This window comes from Pipistrellus hanaki (genome assembly GCF_964339955.1).
Source record: "Pipistrellus hanaki genome assembly, chromosome: 1".
Taxonomy (NCBI): Eukaryota; Metazoa; Chordata; class Mammalia; order Chiroptera; family Vespertilionidae; genus Pipistrellus; species Pipistrellus hanaki.
The window spans coordinates 32,613,916-32,635,511 of record NC_140503.1 but is presented as its reverse complement, the minus strand read 5'-3'; the positions used below and the strand labels follow the sequence as shown (position 1 = coordinate 32,635,511).

The 21,596-nt window shown below is 41.7% G+C and overlaps 1 protein-coding gene and 1 pseudogene across 4 annotated transcripts in view; both read left to right on the top strand.

The window, feature by feature from the left end:
• The first annotated feature begins 206 nt into the window (after positions 1-206).
• DAAM1 (dishevelled associated activator of morphogenesis 1) overlaps positions 207-21,596 on the top strand; it is a 168,452-nt gene continuing 147,062 nt past the window's right edge. For 2 of the 3 annotated variants that reach the window (XM_084894787.1, XM_084894785.1), the window contains exon 1: positions 222-348. The gene's annotated coding sequence lies outside the window, so the exon portion shown is untranslated. Of the gene's footprint in view, positions 349-21,596 lie in introns of all 3 variants that reach the window. The other variant, XM_084894786.1, reaches the window with a different exon arrangement.
• LOC311620269 (large ribosomal subunit protein uL6-like) lies at positions 1,729-19,739 on the top strand (annotated as a pseudogene). Its single transcript has 2 exons — positions 1,729-1,904; positions 19,213-19,739. The product of its transcript is annotated as a large ribosomal subunit protein uL6-like (transcript).

Genomic DNA, 21,596 nt, shown 5'->3' with positions numbered 1-21,596 from the left:
TGCAGGGCTGGAGGGCGGGGAGGAGGCGGGGCCCTCTGGGGGCGGAACCAGGGGGGCGGAGACAGAGAGGCCGAGGTGTGCGTCGGGAAGTGTAGTTCCGCTAACCCCAAGGAGCATAGCTATACCTAGGTACTTCTTGGGAGATGTGGACTACAACTCCCAGGAGCTCACGGGGCCGAAAGGGAAGTCTATGCGCAGTGGGCGCCACACCGGATCCTATCAGCGGAGGAGGGAGTGATGTCACCTGCGAGTTGGTAACCTACGAGCGGCTGTGAAGGAAACTGTTTAACCGGATCCCATTGTACCCGGAGCGCAGAGCCGCCTTTCCAGCATGCAGGGGCTGCTCAGGTAAGCGGGAGACTGTGCCGCCTCGCCCGCCGCGTCCATTCATTGAGTGGCACCGCGCGGTGGCGTGGGGGTGGGCGCCCTTCATCGGGTCGGGCGCTGGCTTTCGCGGCGCACCCTCCGGCTGCCTCCCCCGAGCTCCCGGGACCCGTAGGTAAATATTAAACCCGTCCTTCAGGTTGGGTCTGGGTGGGAACGGGACCTAGATAGCTCCCGGCTGCCAAGCTGGATTTGGAAAAAATGGCTGCAAGCACGGCGCAAAGGGAGGCGAGCCCAGAGGAAGGCGCCCCCGAAGATGAGGGTCCCTCCCTCCTTTCTCTCCGAGGCGCTCGGATGCCTAGAGAGCCGGCGGGGTACCAGGTACAGAGCCGTCTTCTCCCTGCAGCCACCGGGGGGCTGGGGTGCCGGGGGTCGTGGCCTTGGCCGCGGGCACTGCCGCTGTTTGCTGTTCGGGAGCTGTCGGCCGGCCGGGAGGATCTCGGAGGGAGAATCCTGAGGTGGAGTGGGAGGTGGCGACAGGGGACGGAGGGACTCCGAGCGGAGCCCCCGCCGCCACCCCTGGCACCTCCGCTTCTGTGAAAGGGATGGATGGCTGTGTAATTCAGGCAAAGTCGAAAGCTATCAAGGTTTCCAAAGAGAGGAGGGGAACCCCGCGCTGCGGACGGAGCGAGGGGTGTTGGCGGCCGGCGGCGAGGGGAGGCTGCCTGCCTGCCTGCCGCCTGCGGACTGGGCTCCCGGCGCCGCCGCGGAGCGCTCCCGCCCCCCGGTCCTCCGGGAGGGAGCATCGTGGTCCCCCCTCCCCTGCACCGACTGCTCCCTCAACAAAGAGCACCTGGACTGGGGTGAAGCGTCTGCCCGGAGCCCTGGGTGGGAGGTGGCAAAGCATTGGGGGGGGGGATGTCGAATAATCTAATGAGAAGGCTCTCTGTGGGGGAGGAGGGCTCGGTAATCGGCTTTTCGGCAACTGGTGCCGAAAATGCTGCTCCTGGTGATCCGCTGGCCTTCTGATTGGAGACGTGCGCGCGAGGCCCGAGAACCCTATAACATCCCCTGGATTTCCTTGGCGGTTCCTGCTGGCACCCTTATTCTTCCCTCTCCTCACTCCTTGATCCAACCCTGCTAATGGCTCTGTTCTCAAGCGGCTCACAGGCTTGAGGTTGGGTGTTCCGGGCCCAGGATTAGATACCCGCGTCCCACTCTCCCCAACCCCGCCCCCTTTGGTCCCCCCTTTGCCCCCCCCCCCCCCCAATCACTCCCAGGTGAACATCAAGAGCAAATGCCACCCGTGACCGTGGTAGTATCGTGAAGCTGGTAGTTTCTTGAGGCTCCAGAAGGACCTAGCGAATTGAAGCGGAGTTTGTCTGCAAGATGAATCCCGTTGCCATGGCGACTCCTGCTGTCGGAATCCTAACTGCTCTCACTGCTGTTTCAATTCGATGTGGCTCTGCGGGCAGCTGGGAGGGAGTGGCCAGTGAGTGTGGTCAAATGCTCGCCCTGGGCCCAGCTGCTCTCTCCTCTTCACCCGCTTTCACAGCCCTGGGCTCTCTCTCCATTTTCGTGTAAATATCTTGGACACAGCTCTTAGCCACTTTCCCTCTCAGATTGCCCACACCTCTCCTCTCCACTTCCCTCCCCGGAAATAATTGTTTGGAGCCTCTTTTTCCTGAGGCAAATTCTGAAAATTTCATTGGAAAGATCTCCCCCTCCCTTTCAGGCCAGCTACTTCTTTTTCCTGGCACCGTGAATGGCAGCGTTGGAGGTAGCTTTCCCAATGTGGGAGCTCTCTGGTCACCCATAGAGGTCCTCAGGATGACCTAGATGCAACTCACTGGAAGTTTTTATGGACAAGTGTTAAGTGAAACGGAATTCTGGAAGTCACTGCCATCCCTTGTGGTTCTGATAAAATCTAAAAGCCTGCCTAGAGGATGCGGGCACTTGAGAGTGAAGCATGCTGGACTGGGATCTAGGAAGCCTGCCCTGGGCCCTACCTGGCTCTGTCATTACTGGCTACCCACTCTGGGGTTAACCCTTTACCTCTGGGGACCTCAGTCATGAGTGATGTGGAGAGAAGGGCACAGAAGGTTTCTTAAAGTTGATTCTAGGTATAAAATCCTGTGATCTAAGGACTTGGTCATTGCCTTTTATTTTTCTTAAAGAAATATGGGGATGAATGTTTAAACCAAGGTTATACTACTCTGGCATTTGGGTTAATATCGCTATCTAATAAGCTCTACTTGGATGGCAAAATAACCTGGCTATACATGGCAAGCCTTCAAAGTGTGCAAGGCAGCTATTTTACTATTTATATTATTTAATTTATTTTTTGTTAATTCTCACACAAGGATATATTTTTCCATTTATATTTTTAGGGAGAGGGGGAGAGAGAGGGAAAGACAGAGAGAAACACTGATGTGAGAGAAACAATGATTGATTGCCTCCTGCACAAGCCCCAACCAGGGATTGGGTCAGGGAGGAGCCTGCAACCAAGGTGCATGCCCTTGACCAGAATCAAACCCTGGAGAGCCAAACCTGCTAGGGCACTATTTATATTATTTCTAATACTGTTAAGTATCTTGACTTCTATATGTTCTTCTAGGTTCGAATTAATTGTTTAGGTTTTGCCTTCTTTGAATGCAGTTATTTGCAACTTGATTTCATTAAGTGTAATTGATTACACAAATATTTTGTTTCTCTTCTGCTTTCATTTTATACCAACGTGTATTATCCCAGTTATTGCTGTTAAGGGGGAGGGGGTGGAGAGTGTGTATCTGTGAGAGTCTATGCATGTGTATTTGTGTGCAGGTGAATGCTTGGGAATGCTATGTGCTAGGTGATTGACATTCATCAACTCATTTTAAGTATGTAGATCCTTTCTCATGGGGAAATAGGATCAGTTATCACTTACTCTTTATTTCTGCCCTAGATTATCATTGACTGAAACAAAAATTTAATTATCTGTTTACTTTCTGCCTCTATAATTCTGACACCAATTCCAAGGTATGGGTATTTTCCTCATTCTTCTAAGAGCAGGGTCTGTGTCTTGCCTATTCCTGTCTCTCCAGCATTTCAATCAGTGCTTGTCCACATAGGTACTTAATGAATATTTGCAGAATCAATATTAAGTAGTTGAGTAGAGATCCAATATCTGTATCCTTACCATTGATAAGTTCTGTCATCAACTGTTTCTGTCAAGCAGTTGCATCTCGGCATAAGCCATAATTCCTGTGTAGCATGTGACTTTCATGTGTTTGAAATATACATATTTTGCGATTATTTGCTTTTGGAATACATTCACCCACAGAGGTCCCCTCCCCCCACCCCCCAATTTTTTTTTTTTTTTTTTTTTTTAACTTACTGATTTTTAGAGAGAGGAACATTGATTTTGTTGTTCCACTTAGTTATGCATTCATTGGTTGCTTCTTGTATGTGCCCTGACTGGGCATTGATCCTGAAATCTTGGTGTATTGGGATGATGCTCTAACCAACTGAGCTACCTGGCCAGGGTCCCCTATAATTCTTAATACAATTCTTATTACCCCAGACCAGACATTTCTAGATTTCTCTCCATTGTATTATCCCTGGCCCAGATAACTTTCTCAGGAGGTATATGACAGGAGAACAGGGAGAGCGACCAAGATAACTAGAGGCCTTTGCTAGGCCATCAATGGCTCCCGGGGCTCCATTTGGGTAGAAAAGCTAGACAATAGCGCTCTCCTCAGGGATGGAGTTGTTCTATAAACAGGATCAGCTGGCTGACCTGATAGAGGAATAGGGTGGGAGCCATTTGTCCAATATTTGTAACATTCTGTTTCCATCTGGTAAGTCAGGTTGTGTGGGTTTTCAAAAGTATAAATTAGTGAGGAGGTGTGATAGTGAAGAGGGTGTGGTGGGTCATGTCCCTGGGAGGTGCTCACAGGAGCTCAGTGAGTAGGTGCCAAGGAATTTGAATCCTGGCTTTCCTGCTTTGTGGACACGCTCTGGGTGTTCAGAATGTGTGTGTTGTATCTGTGTGCGGTTTTATTTGAGCTACTTTGTTTAAAAGACTGCTTTTGTTGTTAGTAGTATAGTCGTCAGAACAAATGAAGTGTTTACCAACAAAATGTACTTAAGATCGAGAGTGTTTTATTTTGTAAATATTTGGGGGATGGTATAAAGAGTGGCTTTGGCTTGAGAATCTTGAGTTCTGTGAAATCCCTTAAACAGTTACAGCTATTGGCTCAGGGGAAACAAGCTTTTCCAACAAAAAAGGTACCACTGAGAACCTTAGGTGCTTGATCGGGAGATAATCACAAGAGCTTGTAACTTCCGTGGGGCCCTCCTAGCTTCATATTATGCTCTGGGCATTTCTAAGAGTTAAAGTGTACCCTGTATATTGCAGGAAACAAAGATTTGTCAAGTCATGTTAGCCACCTTGTTTAATCTCCAGAGGGGGCACCAGGCAAAACGAAAATTCTATTTTGTTTGCGATTTTTCTTAAAATAAGGGGTGTGTCACTTATTTAAACATTACAATTTCAAACTTGATATTGAAGGAGATCTTCTAAATGAATACATATTTAAAACACTCATAGCATCAGTTCTTAGTGGTTTCCCCAAGAACTCAATTTAGAGGGAACTGATAGCACAAGTAACATTTAAGAAATAGATAAGGATGGCTTCAGAAAATGAATGTGATTATGCCTGGTGTTTTGCCATATAGGACATAATATTGATGAAAAGAAAGACATGAGGAAAGTTTTCTGAATAATCAACAAAAAACTCGCAGGAGGAATCCCTGACCCCCGAGGACCGAAAGTGGAGACTGAATAGAGACTGGATTATTGCATGTAACATTATTATACTTGAAATAGTTTTTCTTGAAATATTAATGTTTATTGCATGCAAAGAAAAAAGAAATAGGTAAGGAGGGCAGCTTCTGTATGTTAGGTGGGATAGGCCAGGGTTGAGGATATTTCTCAATTAATTAGTTTGTCTATTTAAATTTATTGAGGTGACACTGGTCAATGGGGTCATATAGGTATCAAGTGTACATTTCTATGATACATAATCTGTATATTGCATTGTCAACCCGAAGTCAAATCATCTTCCGTCACAATATATTTGGCCTCTTTTACCCTTTTCTTGAAGTTACAATCATTTAGCAAGTGCACTGTCTTTTGTTGTTGTTGTTTTTTTTTTGTTTTTTTTTTTTGATCCTCACCCCAGGATATTTTTTCCGTTAATTTTTATTTTTTCTTAAGAGAGAATGGAAGGTAGGGGGAGAGACAGAATCATGATGTGAAAGAGGCACATTGATTGGTTGCCTTCTGAACTCCCCCAACTGGTGCTGGGGATGGAGCCTGCAACCCAGGTAACATGTCCTTGACCTGAATTGAATCTTCAGCCCTTCAATGTGTGCGATGCTCTAATCACTGAGCTAACTGGCTAAGTAGTGTACTGCCTTTTTATGTGGATTGTGTTCAGAGTGGCCCAGAGCTGCTGGTAGAGATTAGAATTGAAGATTATCTTTGTCTCCACTTAGTACCCCCACTGAAAGAGAAACAGATGACGAGATACAAGTTGATTTTGGTGACCTACATTCCACTCTAGCAGACTATTTCTGCAGAAAAAAAAGTGTTTACCTTTTTATTTTCTGGCATCCTTTCCACTGTTCTCTGTTCCTGGAACATAGAGTTTGCATAGTATACATGTCTAAAAACAATTTAAGTGGGAAATCCTAGGAGCACAGCAACAAGCATACAGAACTCCCTTCCCCCCATTAAACTGTTACCAAATTCATCCTCAGCAACTCTGATGAGCTTGTTTTCCTTGCTGATAAGCACGCCTGGTTTTTCCTCTGTAGTAATGGCTTCCCTCACCTGGAACATGCACCCTTCTAAGAGTCTAAATTCTTCCTGTGCTTTGAGATCTAGCTGGGGAGCCACAGCTTCCAGGAAGCCTTCCCTGACTGTCCTTCAGCTTTCACCACCCGCCTCTGCTCCTTTCTTCTCAGAGCCCGTAGCTTGACCACACAACATTTACAGCTAATGTGTAACTAATAGTCCAGGTATATGAGGTGCTTACCTTGGGCCGAGCTCTTCCTAATACTTGACATGAGCTTAAGCATTGGTTCCTCACAACTGCTCTGTGAAGTAGTTACTATTATCACCGTTTTGCAGGTGAGGCAACTGAGGCATGAAGAAGTTAAGGAATTTGCCTATAGCTCAGGTCACACAACTGGCATAAGTAGCAGATCAGGTTAGGGACCCAGAACTAGACCAGGCAGTCTAGTTCTTTACATCCTACACTCTTACCTTGCTTTTAGTTTCCCTACATTTTATATTCTTTTCTCTCCATTCAGTTGGGGGAACCACAACATCCTTTACATCTCTTAAGTCTAACATACTGGTAGTGCTAGGTCAATAAACGCTGGGTTGATTGAGGGTAAAAATGCTTCTACACTTAACGGTATCTTATAGTCTGATTTCTCTGGAAATGTTGCATAAAATTAAAAATGGTGCATTTGTTTATTTGAGTGATAAAACTTTTGAACTCCCTTCTGTTTGCTATGTGAATGATAGGCAAATTATTTTTAAAAGGAAATGCTCTTATATTCCAAATCTATTTGGAGCCTTCCCAGTCTAGTCCCTCTTTATTAACTGAGATAACCTCTCTGTAGGTTGAATTCCTTATCTGAATCCCTTATCCAGAACAGGCCCACAGAGCCTGCCTGGAGAGTTAAGACTTCTATAACTTCTTAGCTTCCCTCTTCCCTGTTGTCTTTTAATGTACATTGTAAAAGCTTTTTTGAAAAGAAAATAATGAAAACTCTAGCAGTAGTCAAACCTGTAACCCAATATTGGTATTCTTAGATATTAAACTGTTTTTTTTCCACCTTAGAAGACTTTTATTTATTTTTACAGTGGAATAGACTTGGTGCCAAATATACAATTGCAATTCTTTTAATTCACAGTCACTATTGTGAATTTAGTGTGGAAAACTAGGGAAGCAAGTTCAAGTTCCAGTGTAGTTGGTGCGATTTCCTGACTTACAATAGATCTTTTCCTTTTGGCTTAAAACTGAATATTGTGCCACTTTGACAATTAGTGAAGACAATTTACTAAAACATGAACTGTGTCATTCAGGGAAATAATAGGAAAATTATGCCCTAACAGCAAGCATATTGCAAGGGAAGGACAATAAAAACAAAACATCTATTAGTCATTAGGCTACTCAAACATAATATTCATTCATCAGACATTAATTTCAGAAACTTTTTATTTTTTCATTCATCTTGTTACACTTTCTAAGTATGTCATTCACCTTTAGTAACAACCTGAGCTCATTCTGTTCTATATATTGCACCAGAATTAGAGTTGAAGGTTACTTGTGTTTCTCCTAGGTACACAATTAGGGTAACCTATTAAATGGGTTTTTGTCCTTTTCATTTCTAAAAAAAAAAAAAAAAATCTGTGAGTTTGGCAAATGTTGCCCATCTGATAGACTTTCTGAATTTAGACTTCCAAAGTAGATAGCCCACATCTGAGCATTGGCAATTGTGTGGGCAATACAGATGTCCATCTTTTGTTTTTGAGATGGCTTCTAACATTCTGGCTTGCTGGCTAAGCTCAGTTTGTTAGTGACGTACAAACCAGGTCAAGGGCATGGGTTAGTTTGACTTGTTTTGGAGCCACAAACTGCACCTGTAATCCTAGTCAACTTTTTTTTTTTTTTTTTTTTTTTTTTTTTTTTTAACTCATCATGCTCTTGGCTACAGAAGAGAGTTGATAGTATATGGATATATCAGTGCATAGCCATTACCAAGAGGGGCAAAAGATGGTGCCATGTTATAAACTCAACTGATGTGTGTAGGGGTCTTAATTTTTTCAGACCCCATGAGTTAGAGGCAAGGTTTTGCTGGCAGTGTGCCAAGGAACTCTATGCTCTGACAGGTATCACGACTGGGTCAGGACTAGGGGACATTTCCTAAAGCTGTCAAAGTCCCATAAGCCTTGCTTTTCCCTTCCTTGGGGGTGTGACGGAAGGCATTAGTTGTTTCGGTGCCATTTCTGGGCTTCCCTCTTCTTTCATAAAGCTTCTGCAGACATGCACCTTAGAGGAGGGAGGGATGGTGGTCACCATCATTCACCGAGTGAGTCAGGTTGTTCATATGTGTCTAGGCATAAATTTGTATGTTTCATAGAGATTTGGTAAAACCAAGTAGTGACATGGCTAAACACGACTTAATTTAGGACCTGCAGTTCTGTGACAAGGTTAGACTTGGCCCCCTCCTAAATCCTGACAACTTATTACAGAACTTGTTGTAAAAAGTTAAAGAAAATGAACAAATTTAACCATTTGAAGGACCTTTTTTGCACTATTTTATTCTTGATAGTTGGTGAAATTGTGTATACAGAAAATGTCCTATGGTGCTATCCAAGGTAAATTATTTAGGATTTTGCTTAAGTGCATTTACTAATACAGTTACCCTGTAACAGTAGTTGTTATTTGATTTAAATGATGATGGCCAAAGAAGCAATAATAACATTTGTTTGTTTCTTATTCTGTTTGTGTGTGGCAATTGTGATCGCATTAGAGGTGTGCCCACCCCTCTCCACCATCCCCCCCCCCCCCCCCCCCCCCACACCTTCCCTACCTCCAGTTGCTCAGCACTCAATGGTAATTCAAGTTAAAGTCAGAGTGTGGAATGAATTGTGCTGGAATTGAAGCTGATGGCTGAGATTGCTTCCTGTTTTCAGAAAGTTAAATGAATAGCCTGTCATATTTTTGTGTTTTAAACATTAGGAATAGAGATTGGATTGCACTGGAAAACCTCTATGACCCACTTGGGGCTTGATGTTCTGTGAGTAGGTGACACTTCCAACTACAGAAGTTCCAGGAACTGTGGCAAGAAACTGCCTTGCCTACGACAATCTCTGCTAAGAGATTTATTTAAAAATATGTTCTTTTTTGTTTGACCCAGTTTCTTTTGAGGTTATGACTGAGGCTTCCTTTCTTCCATACTCCACCTTTTCCTACTCCACTCCTTGGATTGTAATTTGAGTGTGGAGGACCGTGGAACTGCTGCCAGTCAGCTCTCTCAGTCTCCCTGTGGGCAGAGGGAGCCGCTGTCCCCAGGCTGCCAGTTTCCATATAAGGGGAGCCACGGTCTCTGACGTTACCTAGAAACACATCTTTCCCCTGAACCTCCTTACTTAGGATGGGTAGTTTGTGGCAGCAGAGAGGAGAAGGTTTACATTTTAATTCTCCAGCGCTCAGATTGTTTTTCTGATGGAACAAGTTAGAGGAAGTACGTGGAAGGGAGGACAGAGGGAGTTACAGGGTTTCACTTAGTATCTTATCATTTGTTTCCCTCTGGATTGCCTTTGTTTATACTGTCTCTTCAAGCCAGGAATTCCTCCAGCAGAAGCATGCATACACGTGGGGATATTCAGATGGCGCTTCCTTCTTGAGTTCCTGCTGACTTGGCTTTCCTCCTACCGCCTGATCTGAAAGGAGGGCTGGGGATATTTAATGGGCTTTGAATTTTTCTGTTACATGGAAAGAGATATAAAACACTGACTTGAGGCAAATGTGTTAATGACTTTTCTGATGAAGGAAGAGGAGGTTGCTAAGTGGGATTAAATTTAACATATAATTTATTTGTGTTGGTAGATTGTTTTTAGTTAGAAATGCTTGACACCTTGGATGAAATCCCTTCACCTTTGGTTGCTGCTTTGCAGTTCCACAGAGGAAAAAGAAACCAGTTGATTTTAGATTCAGATTTGGGTACTCGGCACTTTTATTATTTTTTAAATATTATTATTGATTTCAGAGGGGAGGGGAGACTGAGATAGAAACAGCAATGATGAGAGAGGATCCTTGATTAGCTGCCTCCTGCACGCCCCCTATCAGGGACCAAGCCTGCAACCAGGGCATGTTCTTTAACCGGAATCAAATCTGGGACCCTTCAGTCCACAGGCCAACACTGTCTCCACTGAGCCAACTTTTATACACTATGCCAAACCTGCCAGGGCAATATTGGCAATTTTAAACATCCTGGGCCTCTTTCTTCATCTGTGGAACATGATGAAAATTCGAAAATTTTATGAGAAAGGTACCATCTTAAAATGACCTCACTTATGTGGCATTGTGTAACATTGGCGTACTACCCACTGGGTTTCCCTAGGATGGAGATCAGTTCGCCTCTGCTCTTAGCACAATGTACCTGAGACCCTGTTCTTGGCCGGAGCTGAACCCTCAAGAATGGATCTACTGTCTGTTTTCCTTAATTGAAGAGCTTCTAGTTATCTCCTCGAGTGCTAACTCTCAGAAAGGTCCATGTGTTGAGGCTAGACAGTGTCTTTGAGTGATCATCTAGTTCTGTTTAAATTGATAATTCTCTTTAAACCACAGTTTGACCATCAGTGGTACCCAGGATGGATGTAGCCAGCTGTCATGTTTTGTTTGGCCAACACAGTGTTATTCTTAATGGAATGATTTTAGTGAGCCTTTTCACGCTAGTTTGTCGCAGACCTCACCCCACCCCAGTGGCTCATACACAGCCACTTTATTTATGTGATATTTCTTTAGCTAGTTAGCCCTTGAAGGCATTTGAGTTTGTGATCCCTATTTTAAACTGCATTAAATTGTGATGAGAATGTCTTCAAACATTTATCCATCAGTAGGTTGGCAAATGACCCAATCCAGGATCTCTCAACCCCAGCACTATTGGCATTTTAGACTGGATAATTCTTTGTTGTGTGGGGCTGTGTTGTGCATTGTAAGATCTTTAGCAGCATCTTTGGCCCCTACCCACTAGATGCCAATAGCAACTTTTCCCCAATTATAACAACCAAAAATGTCTTTAGACATTGCCCAATGTCCCATGGGGGCAAAATCAACCTCAGTGAGAACCAGTTGACAGACTTGGAATGGTCTGAGAACTTTAAACATTGGACCAAGCTTGGATATTTAGAGATAAATTGGAATTCATCTGGGAAACCGAGCTACCCTGCTGTTTTTATTTATTTGGGCAGTTGGTTAGAGCAAAGTAAAGGTCAGTGGATTAGGCCCTTCGGGGTCACTTCTCCATTCTTCCATGACCACTGCCTGGGAGGCCAGCCACATTTTAAGGACATGTCCTTGGTCACAACAGGGGACTGTGAGACACTGATGCTGGGTCAGGGCAAACCCACCAGAGCTAGTAGGTAAACAACTTTGAAGCCCACGGTCCTGTTGGTGGATCAGTAATGTTATCTGTGGGTAAGGAAGATGAAGCTTCAGATAAGGAAAAGGTCATCTCTGTCATTATTGCCAAAGGCCAAATGCTTAAAAAAAAGAAAAAAGAGCCTTAAGTCAGCAGCGTGGGAAGAACTCTGAAAAGGATTAATAGAGTGACATTCCATTTTTTTCTCACCCTTAAACAAGAATCTCTTTAAAACTTGGGCTTTGGCAACACTCAAACTTGTCTTGCTCCCAGAAAAACTGTTGATAAGATTTTTAGTGTACAAAGGGAGAATGTTGTGAAGTTTCAATTAACCAACCCAATCTCAGTTCTTGAGCGACTAATGCAAAGATAACGCTTGGGGAAGCACAGTTTCAGTTAAAAGGTAAACCAGAGTGCCTTATTAGAGGCAAAGGTGGGACTTCAGAAGGGATCCTTGCCTCTTCCCGAAGGCTGTGTGTTGGTTCCGCATCTCAAATGTACATCAGAATTTTGGCGGATTTTAGAAAGAGATGCCTAAGGGTTTTGATTCAGTGAGATCTAGGGTTTGGGCTTCAAGCTCCCCAGGTAATTCTGATACTTAACTAGGACTGAAAACTACCATGTTTCCCCAAAAATAAGACATCCTCCGAAAATAAGACCTAGCGCATGGAAAGGTAAGTCATCCCCTGAAAATAAGACCTAGCGCAACTTTGGGAGAAAAAAGTAATATAAGACACTGTCTTATTTTCGGGGAAACAGGGTAGTAGTGGGAAGTGCAAATGATCTCGCATTTGGAATGTATGCTAGGCTGGCTGGTTAAATTTTTTGTTTTTAAAAATTTTGCATCCTTTTTGGCTTGAATCTGTGGGGTACTTTTTTGTGGGTTTTTGCTTTTTTACTTTTCTAGAATTTTGAATTTGTGAAAAGGATTACTCTTTTACTCTTTACATGTGGTGTAGTGTGTATTTTCTGATACATGGAACCGAATACTTCTAATAATCTTGAAGTTATGTTACTTTTTGGCAGTCTTTACTGAAAAACTTGTCGAAGTTATCTACTTTTCAAGATACTTCTATGAGAGAATTCAATTTGCATATTAACCTATTGTTTAAAAGATAAAGAAGCAGAAAACATCCTATCACAAAAGGCCAACACCTAGAGTGCCCTTGAGGTAAAGTAGTAGATGGGAGAGTAGTTTAGTATCAGTTTCTATTCTAGGACCTAAACATTTCAAAGCTAAGTTTAACTCACGGAAGTTCCGACCAGACTTCTCTCTCTGGTTTCATAAACATGAGGTAGATTTGCTTCTGTAAGTGTCCTTTAGCCTATGCCATGTGCCACCTTGGAGGACTACAGAGCCCCAGAGTTATAACTACCAAAGGTGGAAAATGAATAAAATGGCTCTTTTCACTCAGATTTTGCTTAGAATTTCAGATCCAGATTTCTATCAAGCATAGCAGAGGCAAGGGACTAAGTTTTAGGGGAAAATATTATACTGGCATTTTATGAACTATCTCATAGAGCAACCTTTTAAAACACGATTCATTCATTTTAGCATGTTAAAAAATGTTTAAATGTTAAGTGTAAACATTTCGGAATGCTGTTTTAAAATCCCAGACTTTTTTCTTTGGAATATAGAACTCTTGTTTTACTTAAATAAAGCTCAGATCATCCTCTGTCTTTAGCTTCTGAAACAAACAAATTGCATTGAAGAGTCTCCCCAATGAAAGATTCATTGCTTTCACTGGCAAGTAGTTTCATGTTTTGCTTATTTGGATCATGTTTGCGTTTTTCAAAGGGATGGTCACAGCATTAATAATAGGAAGCAATACTCTACAATCCCAAATCACAGTTTTTCCAATATTTGTTATATAGTAGATCAAATCTTTTACCCTCTGTTTTTTTCCTTTCATAAATGCTTATTTTGAGTCTCAGATGGCCAGTGTTTTCTAGGGCTAGAGAAAGATGTGTTAGCATGGCACGGCATAAAGAAAGAATGACAGATTAAAATAAAGACAGGCCGAAACCGGTTTGGCTCAGTGGTAGAGCGTCGGTCTGCGGACTGAAAGGTCCCGGGTTCGATTCCGGTCAGGGGCATGTACCTTGGTTGCGGGCACATCCCCGGTAGGGGGTGTGCAAGAGGCAGCTGGTCGGTGTTTCTCTCTCATCGATGTTTCTAGCTCTCTATCTCTCTCCTTTCCTCTTTGTAAAAAATCAATAAAATATATTAAAAATAAATAAATAAATAAAATAAAGTAAAATAAAGACAGAACACAGGGTTTCTTCATAGGGTAATGCCGGGGTTCTCATCCTAGCATTATGAAGGGTTTTCAGCAATCTGGAGAAAGGAACTGACCCATAAATTCAATAAGGAGTCCAAGGATGAAAGATAGTTTTGAAATGCATTGGGGGTCAGAGGAGCTTCAGCTAAAAGAGCTAAAGACTTCTCCTTGACTCAGGACCCAGTGCTTTATATTAACACAAATTGTCCTAAGGCAAGGTGGTGATAATACACTTCAAAGGGTAGGGTTTATAGAAGCATTGTCAGATTCTGGAATAGCCTATAGTCTTTCAGGTGTTTGACCAACAGGAGGCAATAACATGTAGATTGAGATGCCCTGAGCTGTTTGGTTTGGGGGAGATGCATTCCAACAGATGATTACATATGTGGCTCAGCCCTTGTTGAGCCCCCAAGCTTCATTAATCTTTTGGTGAAACTCTTGTAATTATGACATGCTGGAATTGGTTCCTGGCAATAGGGAAATGAAGATGTTCTAAAATTTGTGGTAATGGTTACATGATGTGTGGATATACATTTGCGCATCCCCCCCCCCCCCCCCCCCCCCCCTTATCCACAGGGGATATGTTTCAAGTCCCTTAGAGGATGTCTGGAACCATAGATAGTACCAAACCCTAAATATACAATGTTTTTTCCTATACATGCATACTTATGATAATGTTTAACTTATAAATTTGGCACAGCAAGAAATTAACAACAATAATAAAATAGAATAACTATAAAAATATACTGTAATAAAAGTTATGTGAATGTAGGCTCTCTCTCAATATATCTTATTGTACTGTATTCACCATGTGATGATAGAAGATGATAAAATGCCTAGTGATAGAATGTAGTAAGGTGAACGATTACGCCTTGCGATGTAGCCACTTTCTGAGGATCTGTCAGAAGGAGGATCATCTGATTTGGGTAATCCTGGATCATCTGAGCCATGCTGATGGTTGAATGTCAGGAGCAGATGATGTCAGTGGTTGGGGAAATTTTCAGACCATGGTTGACTGCCAATAACTGAAACCACAAAAAGCAAAACTGAAAATAAGGGAAGGGGGTTGGACTACTATATTAAGACCCACTAAACTCTACATTTTAAAAGAATGAATTTTATGGTATGTGAATTATGTCTCAATAAAGCTGTTATTTAAAAAAAGGAGTCAGACTAAGTTAAACTTTAACAACATAATTTTAGATCTTAGGGATAATATCTATGACTTACTTTTTCATTTCTTTACCTCATGTATATCTCAATTTTTTTTCCTCTAAATGAATAGTTGTATATCATGGATATAATAATGGTTGTGATAATTCTTTCAAATTTATGGACCACTTTAGACATGGGAACTTTATAAAGAAATTTTTGTAGTAGAATCTGGCTTATAATTTTCTTATTCCTCTTAATTGTGAGCTAGGGTAGGTATTAAAGGATAGAAAGCATTGCACTATTTTATAGCTGCTGTGATGATGGGCTAAGGTTTAGGTGATACAAACTTGTTCCATTTGATGTTTTGCAGGATTTTCCTGCTGTATGAGCCTTTACACTGTAAAAAGCACTCAAGTATGTAATCTTGCCTGTAAAGCTAACTAAGTGTGTTAGAAAAGAAATATCTCACTTATAAGGTATAATGTAGCTCGAGCTTTTTCAGATTTGGATTCATGATCCTTTGAGAAACACTGCATAAAAAATTAAATTGCTGGATGTTTATGGACTCATTTGATGCCAGTGGATCATAAACTTGTATGAAGAGGTGGTAGGTAGGCTTTGAGGTACTGTGGTTCTATTCGGGTATAAGATGCTTATCCAGTCATATTAATTTTATTGTTGAGTAATGAATTGCCACAAATGTAGTGGCTTAAAATTTCACCAGGTCAAAAGTCTGGGCATGCTTGGCTAGGTTCTCTTCTCAGGGTCTCACCAGGCTAAAACTCAAGCCTCAGCCAAGGCTGCAGTTTTCATCTGGGCGCAGGGCTGATGTTGGCAGAATTTATTTCCTTGCGGCATTAAGACTGAATGTTGGCGGGGGACTGCTTTTACTAGTAGCTCCTAGAGGCCACCCACATTCTATGCCATGTGGTCCACACTGGCAGTTCCTGCATGGACGTTTGCTTTCTTCCAGACTAGCTGGAACACACTTCTTTGAATTTCTTCTCTGCAATCAGCTGGGGCTTCGGCTTGGATCAGGCCAACCCAGGTAATCTCCCTTAGACTGTATAATAACAAAACCAGGGGAATGATACCTTATCATATTCACAGGTTCTATTCCAAGTTTAGCCTATGATATCAGATAATAGGGATTATGCCAAGTAGACTTTGTTGATTATAAAGATGAGCGTCAAAAATTCAAAATTGAAAGACACCTCACAAACGTGCTTCAAGATCCACTCAGACCTATAATAATTTTTATATTATTTCTTTAAACATACTGAACATCTCATCAGTTTTCAAATTTACCCTTTTTTTAAAGTGTGTTCAACTCAGGATTTCAATAAGTTTCATGTTACAGTTTTTGATATGTTCCTTAAGTCTCTCTAAATCCACGCAGGATTTTTCCTTGCAAATTATTTATGAAGATCACCCTATTTTTCTTATAGGGTTGTCTTAGAGACTGGACTTCATGATACAAATCTCTCTCTCTGTTTCCTGTAAATTAGTTAAGATGAAAATAATTAATACTATGGACCTATCTGATCACTAGAGGTAGAAAAGCTTCTTTGGGAAATAGAACGTATAGATAAAATTCATTAAATCTATTTGTGTATAGATAATTGGAAAAACATTTGGGAGTAGAACAAGTATGTTGGGTTTTTTACAGCTGTATTGAGAGCAATCTAAGTGTTATGTACTAACAGTGTATGAATTAGTGCCATTTAAAATCTTATAGAAAATACACAATATATACACAGAGTGGCCAGATTATTATGATCTCTGAACGCATAATAATCTGGCCACTCAGGGTATATCCTATATAATAAAAGGCTAATATGCAAATTGTCCCCTCGACCAGGAGTTCAACCAGCAGGCAGGCCAGCCAACCGCCCATGTCCCCTCTCCCTGGCCAGGCTGCTCAGACCCCACCCATGCACGATTTCATGCAACAGGCCTCTACTGTATGTGTGTGTGTGAGTGTGTGTGTGTGTGTGTGTGTGTGTGTGTATACACATACTACACACTGAGTGGCTAGATTATTATTATTATGTGTTCAGAGATCATAATCTGGCCATTCAGTGTAGATTTATTAAGTAACACTTGGATTTGTTTAGTTCTTTGGCCTAAATGTTTTTGTTAAATCAGGTTTTAGCTCCATAAAATGGGGAAGAATTCTTAAGGAAGAAGGTATTTCAGTTCTGGGTCTTGGAAAATAGCTACATTTTAAAAATTGTGAACATTGTGAAATAATTGCTTTTTTGTAATAGGGTTTTGCTAGTAATTTCATAATGTAGGCTCTCCAAAGATATGCTCTTTGTCCTCAAAAAACGTGATTTATAGTTTAAATCTTCACTGTTGGAATATTATATTTTTAAAAGTATAACACTTAATATTGTTTTAAGAGAAGAATTTTGTATGACTGCCATTGAAAGAAAATAGAAGAGATTATTTTAAATTTTGGGAGGAAAAAATAGCATTAGGATACATTCTTAGAAATGAAATGAATAGGTCAAAAGGTATACAATTTTAAAACTTTTTGTAAGTACTGCCAAATTGCCCTCAAGAAAGGTTTTTGCCAGGTGACACTGAATTAGGGTGTTAAAGCATCTTTCATTTCACCCATGTCTGTGCTGAGAATTACCTTACAATTATCTGTGATTGAGCAACTGACAAGTGCTATCACATTGTATTTTAATTTGCATTTTAAAATTTTGTTAAATCTTTTTTTCCCTTTCTATGCTATTTGTACTCTTCCTTTCTTTCTCAAGTGGCCTACTTACCCATTTATCTGTTTAAATCTCACTGTTTTGAACAGATCATAAAATAAATTAATTAGCACTGCAAATATGAAGCTATCAAAACTTTTCATAAATGCAGTAAACAATCATGGAATCCATTAGAAGGAAACTTATGAGAACTCTGGGAACATTTAAAATTACCAAAATATTTCTCTGTGATTAAGGGTTTCTGGCTGCAGATTTGCAAATTTAATTATCTTAACAAGCCCTTTCCACATTATCTGGAGGGAAACCTTAGGCTAGCTCCTGTCATTTTTATGGCCAATTTGCATTTTGTGGAGTTTGCCTCAGTGGTTTTCCTATTATATGTGGCTTTTCTGCTGACAATAAGATTGCTGCAGAGAAGGCATTTCTGAAGGCAGATAGAACAGGGAGATGATATGTAGTTTTTCCATTGGACTGAGCATGTTTGGAAAAATAGGAGGTAGAACAATGAAACAATCCAAATATTATGAGGAGGGAGACAGAAGTTTATATTAGCATGGTTTATGTGATAAAAGAAATGTTATACCCAGTTCTTTTTCTTTAGAAATGTATTGTAAAACAGATACTCAGATGCTAAAATATTTAAAGCATTGCCTGTACTGCACCCAATGTTAGAAAAATGCTGTACTCCTCATGGCCCAGTTACCTTCGTGTCATCAACATAAGTCAATATTGTGACGGAAATGGGTTTCTCATTTAGACAGAAAATAAAAAAGGTTCATGATTATGGTAACCTAATAATAGAACATCATGCAGTGTTTTCCAGCACATTTTAGAGAAGACCGCTTAGTCAATGTTACCATGGTTCTGTTCTTTTTTTTTTTTTTTTTAACTCCTTTGATGTGCAAAGGCCTCTGTCTTCCTTCAAAGACTAACAAACAAAATGCACAACACATCCTGTGGAGCTTTCTTTAAGGCCAGTGTTGGCAGGCAGTCCCTGTGTATTTATTGGGAGATATGGATTGACCCAAGGATGCATAGGTTGTTAGGATAGTACCATATTTATTTACTTATTTTTATTTTTTGAAATATATTTTTATTAATTTCAGAGAAGTGAAAGGGAGAGATAAGAACATCAATGATGAGAGAGATCATTAATCAGCTGTCTCCTGCACGCCCCACACCTGAGGATCGAGCCAACAGCCCAGGCATGTGCCCTTGACCAGATTCGTACCCGGGACCCTTCAGTCTGCAGGCTGATGCTCTATTCACTGAGCCAAGCCAGTGAGGGCTCCCTCAGTCAATTTTATGAGGCAGGCAACTTGTGACTTGAATGGCGCTTGGGAACTAACCGATCGCCTGAAATATTTATTCTTCTGGGCTAGGAAGACGTGAATTGATGTTTCTGGTAGGAGAGTGCAAAAGTGTGACCTTAGGATCTTGGTCCTTACACCAGACTGACAGAGCAGAATTTCCAAGAGTACCAAATGCCCTCTTTTTGCCACACGTACTTCGAGGGTGAAGACTGTTCTCAGCAATCAGACAGACATTCTAGAAAATGTCAACAGACGCACAGTTATTGTGAAGCCCTAGGCACCTGCAGAGGGACTTCAATCACATTAATGTAGAACTCAATCTCCTTGGAAAGAAAAAGAGGCTCTGGCTGACAAATGGTGGGGAAATAGAAAGAGACTGTTCGCACTCTGCAGTCATGTACACAACGTGATCAAAGTGTGTTACATTGGGCTTCCCTCAAGATGAGGTCTGTGTGAGCTCACTTCCTCATCAGCGTCCTTATTCCGGAGAATGGTTCCTTTGTTGAAGTCAGAAATTTCCCGGGCGAACAATATATCTGCAGGGTTCGGATGAGGTCAGTCAGGCATGGCTTGTTCAATATCTCAAGCCCAGAAAGATGAGTTAATTCCTGAAAGAAATGACATTGAACTTGTATCAAATTTAGCTGCTTTGATTCAATCAGCCAAAACAGTTAAAAACAAGAAAAATTTTGGATGCTATCTATGTTTCTAAAAAAAGGAACAGTTAGTTCAGCAGGCTAACCAATAAGATCTAAGTTGTTCAGCAAGATGGCAGATGATTCCTCAGACTTGTTTGTAATATTTTAAAGATGCAATAAAAGCCATGAATTGATTTGAGGGGGGGAAAGTACCAAATGCCAATCTGAGTAAGGAATCAGACAAATATAAAATACTGCTCTGTTATTTTCTAATTCTCCCATCCTTTGTTAATTCTCATTATAAAAGTTTAGTCGACTAAATGACCAATCAATCCACATTTTGTAATGTTCTTTATTTAGGTTTAGCTTTTTACAGGGGCTGCTCCTAAGTAGGTCAAATTTGGACATTTTGTAGGATATCGTTAATTTTCTACTGAAATTGGCAACTATTATTTGGTTTGTATTTGCTGAGCAACTCAAATGTATAAGTTATCTTGTTTCCTATTGAAGAAACATTTTTAATACCCAAGCTTAAAAGTGACAAAGTATAGGTTTATTTTATAGCAATAATGCTATAATTTATTTAGTGCAATCATCTAGTTGAGAGGCATGAACTTTTTTGAAGTATTTTTTATAGCATCAAACCAAAAAGCCCTTATATTATAAAGTATCCCAAGGAGAACTAATATTAATTAAGTCAAACTTTCAAACTACATGTTGTGACTCAAATTGTAGAAAACTCTCTAACAGGCAGTGCTAATTTTTAAAATATATTTTTATTGCTTTCAAAGAGGAAAGAGGAGGGGGAGAGAGGGATAGAAACATCAATGATGAGAGAGACTTATTGATCAGCTTCCTCCTCCTGCACACCCCCTACTGGGGATTGAGCCAGCAACCCGGGCATGTGCCCTTCATCGAATAGAACCCTTTCAGCTTGCAGGCTGATGCTGTATCCACTGAGCCAAACCAGCTAGGGTGACAGTGCTAATTCTTTAGTCAGCTATCTACTTGTGTGACTTTGGCCAACAATCTTTTGGGTTTCAAATTCCTCACCTGTAAAACGGAGAGGTTAGCTCACCAGTTCTGTGACAGTTTTGTTGTGTCTCCAGTGGTTTTTAAAGGAATGTAGCATTCACTGTCTGAGTTGATTCTGTTCTGAATCAGAAGTCAGGATGCCTCCTTTTTAAACCCAGCACAATTGAAACCTGGAATGAATTATTTGCGTAATGATAAATTTAGTGTGATGACAGAATCAGAGTTAGAACTCAGATCTCCTGACCATTGCATCTCAGATGATTATCTGACAAAGCCCTGGATGGCAAATCTATGTGTCCCCTTTCTCACTTCCTATTCCTTCGAGGCCATGGCGTATAGTGTTTATCTAATGACTAGAGGCTAGGTGCACAAATTCATGTGGTGGGGGAGGAAAAAGTGGAGGCGTCCATCAGCCCAGTCTGCACCCTCCAATCTGGGACCCCTCAAGAAGTGTCCAACTGCCCAGTGGGATCAGGCCTAAATGGGCAGTTGGACATCCCTTTCACAATCCAGGACTGCTGGCTCCCAATCACTCGCCTTCCTGATTGGTCCTAACCGCTTCTGCCTGCCAGCCTGATCACCCCCTAACCACTCCGCTGCCAGCCTGATTGACGCCTAAATGCTCCCCTGCTGGCCTGATTGCCCCTAACTGCCCTCACCTGCAGGCCTGGTCTCCACCCCCCCCCCCCCCAAGTGTCCTCTCCTGCAGGCTGGGTCACCCCCAACAGCCCTCTTCTGCCTCCCCGGTCACCTTTAACTGCCCTCCCCTGCTGGCCAGGTCCCTTCCAACTGCCCTACCCTGCAGGCTTGACTGCCCACAACTGCCCTCCCTTGCAGGCCTGGTTCCTCCCAACTGCTCTCCCTTGCTGGCTATCTTGTGGTAGCCATCTTGTGTCCACATGGGGGTGGCCA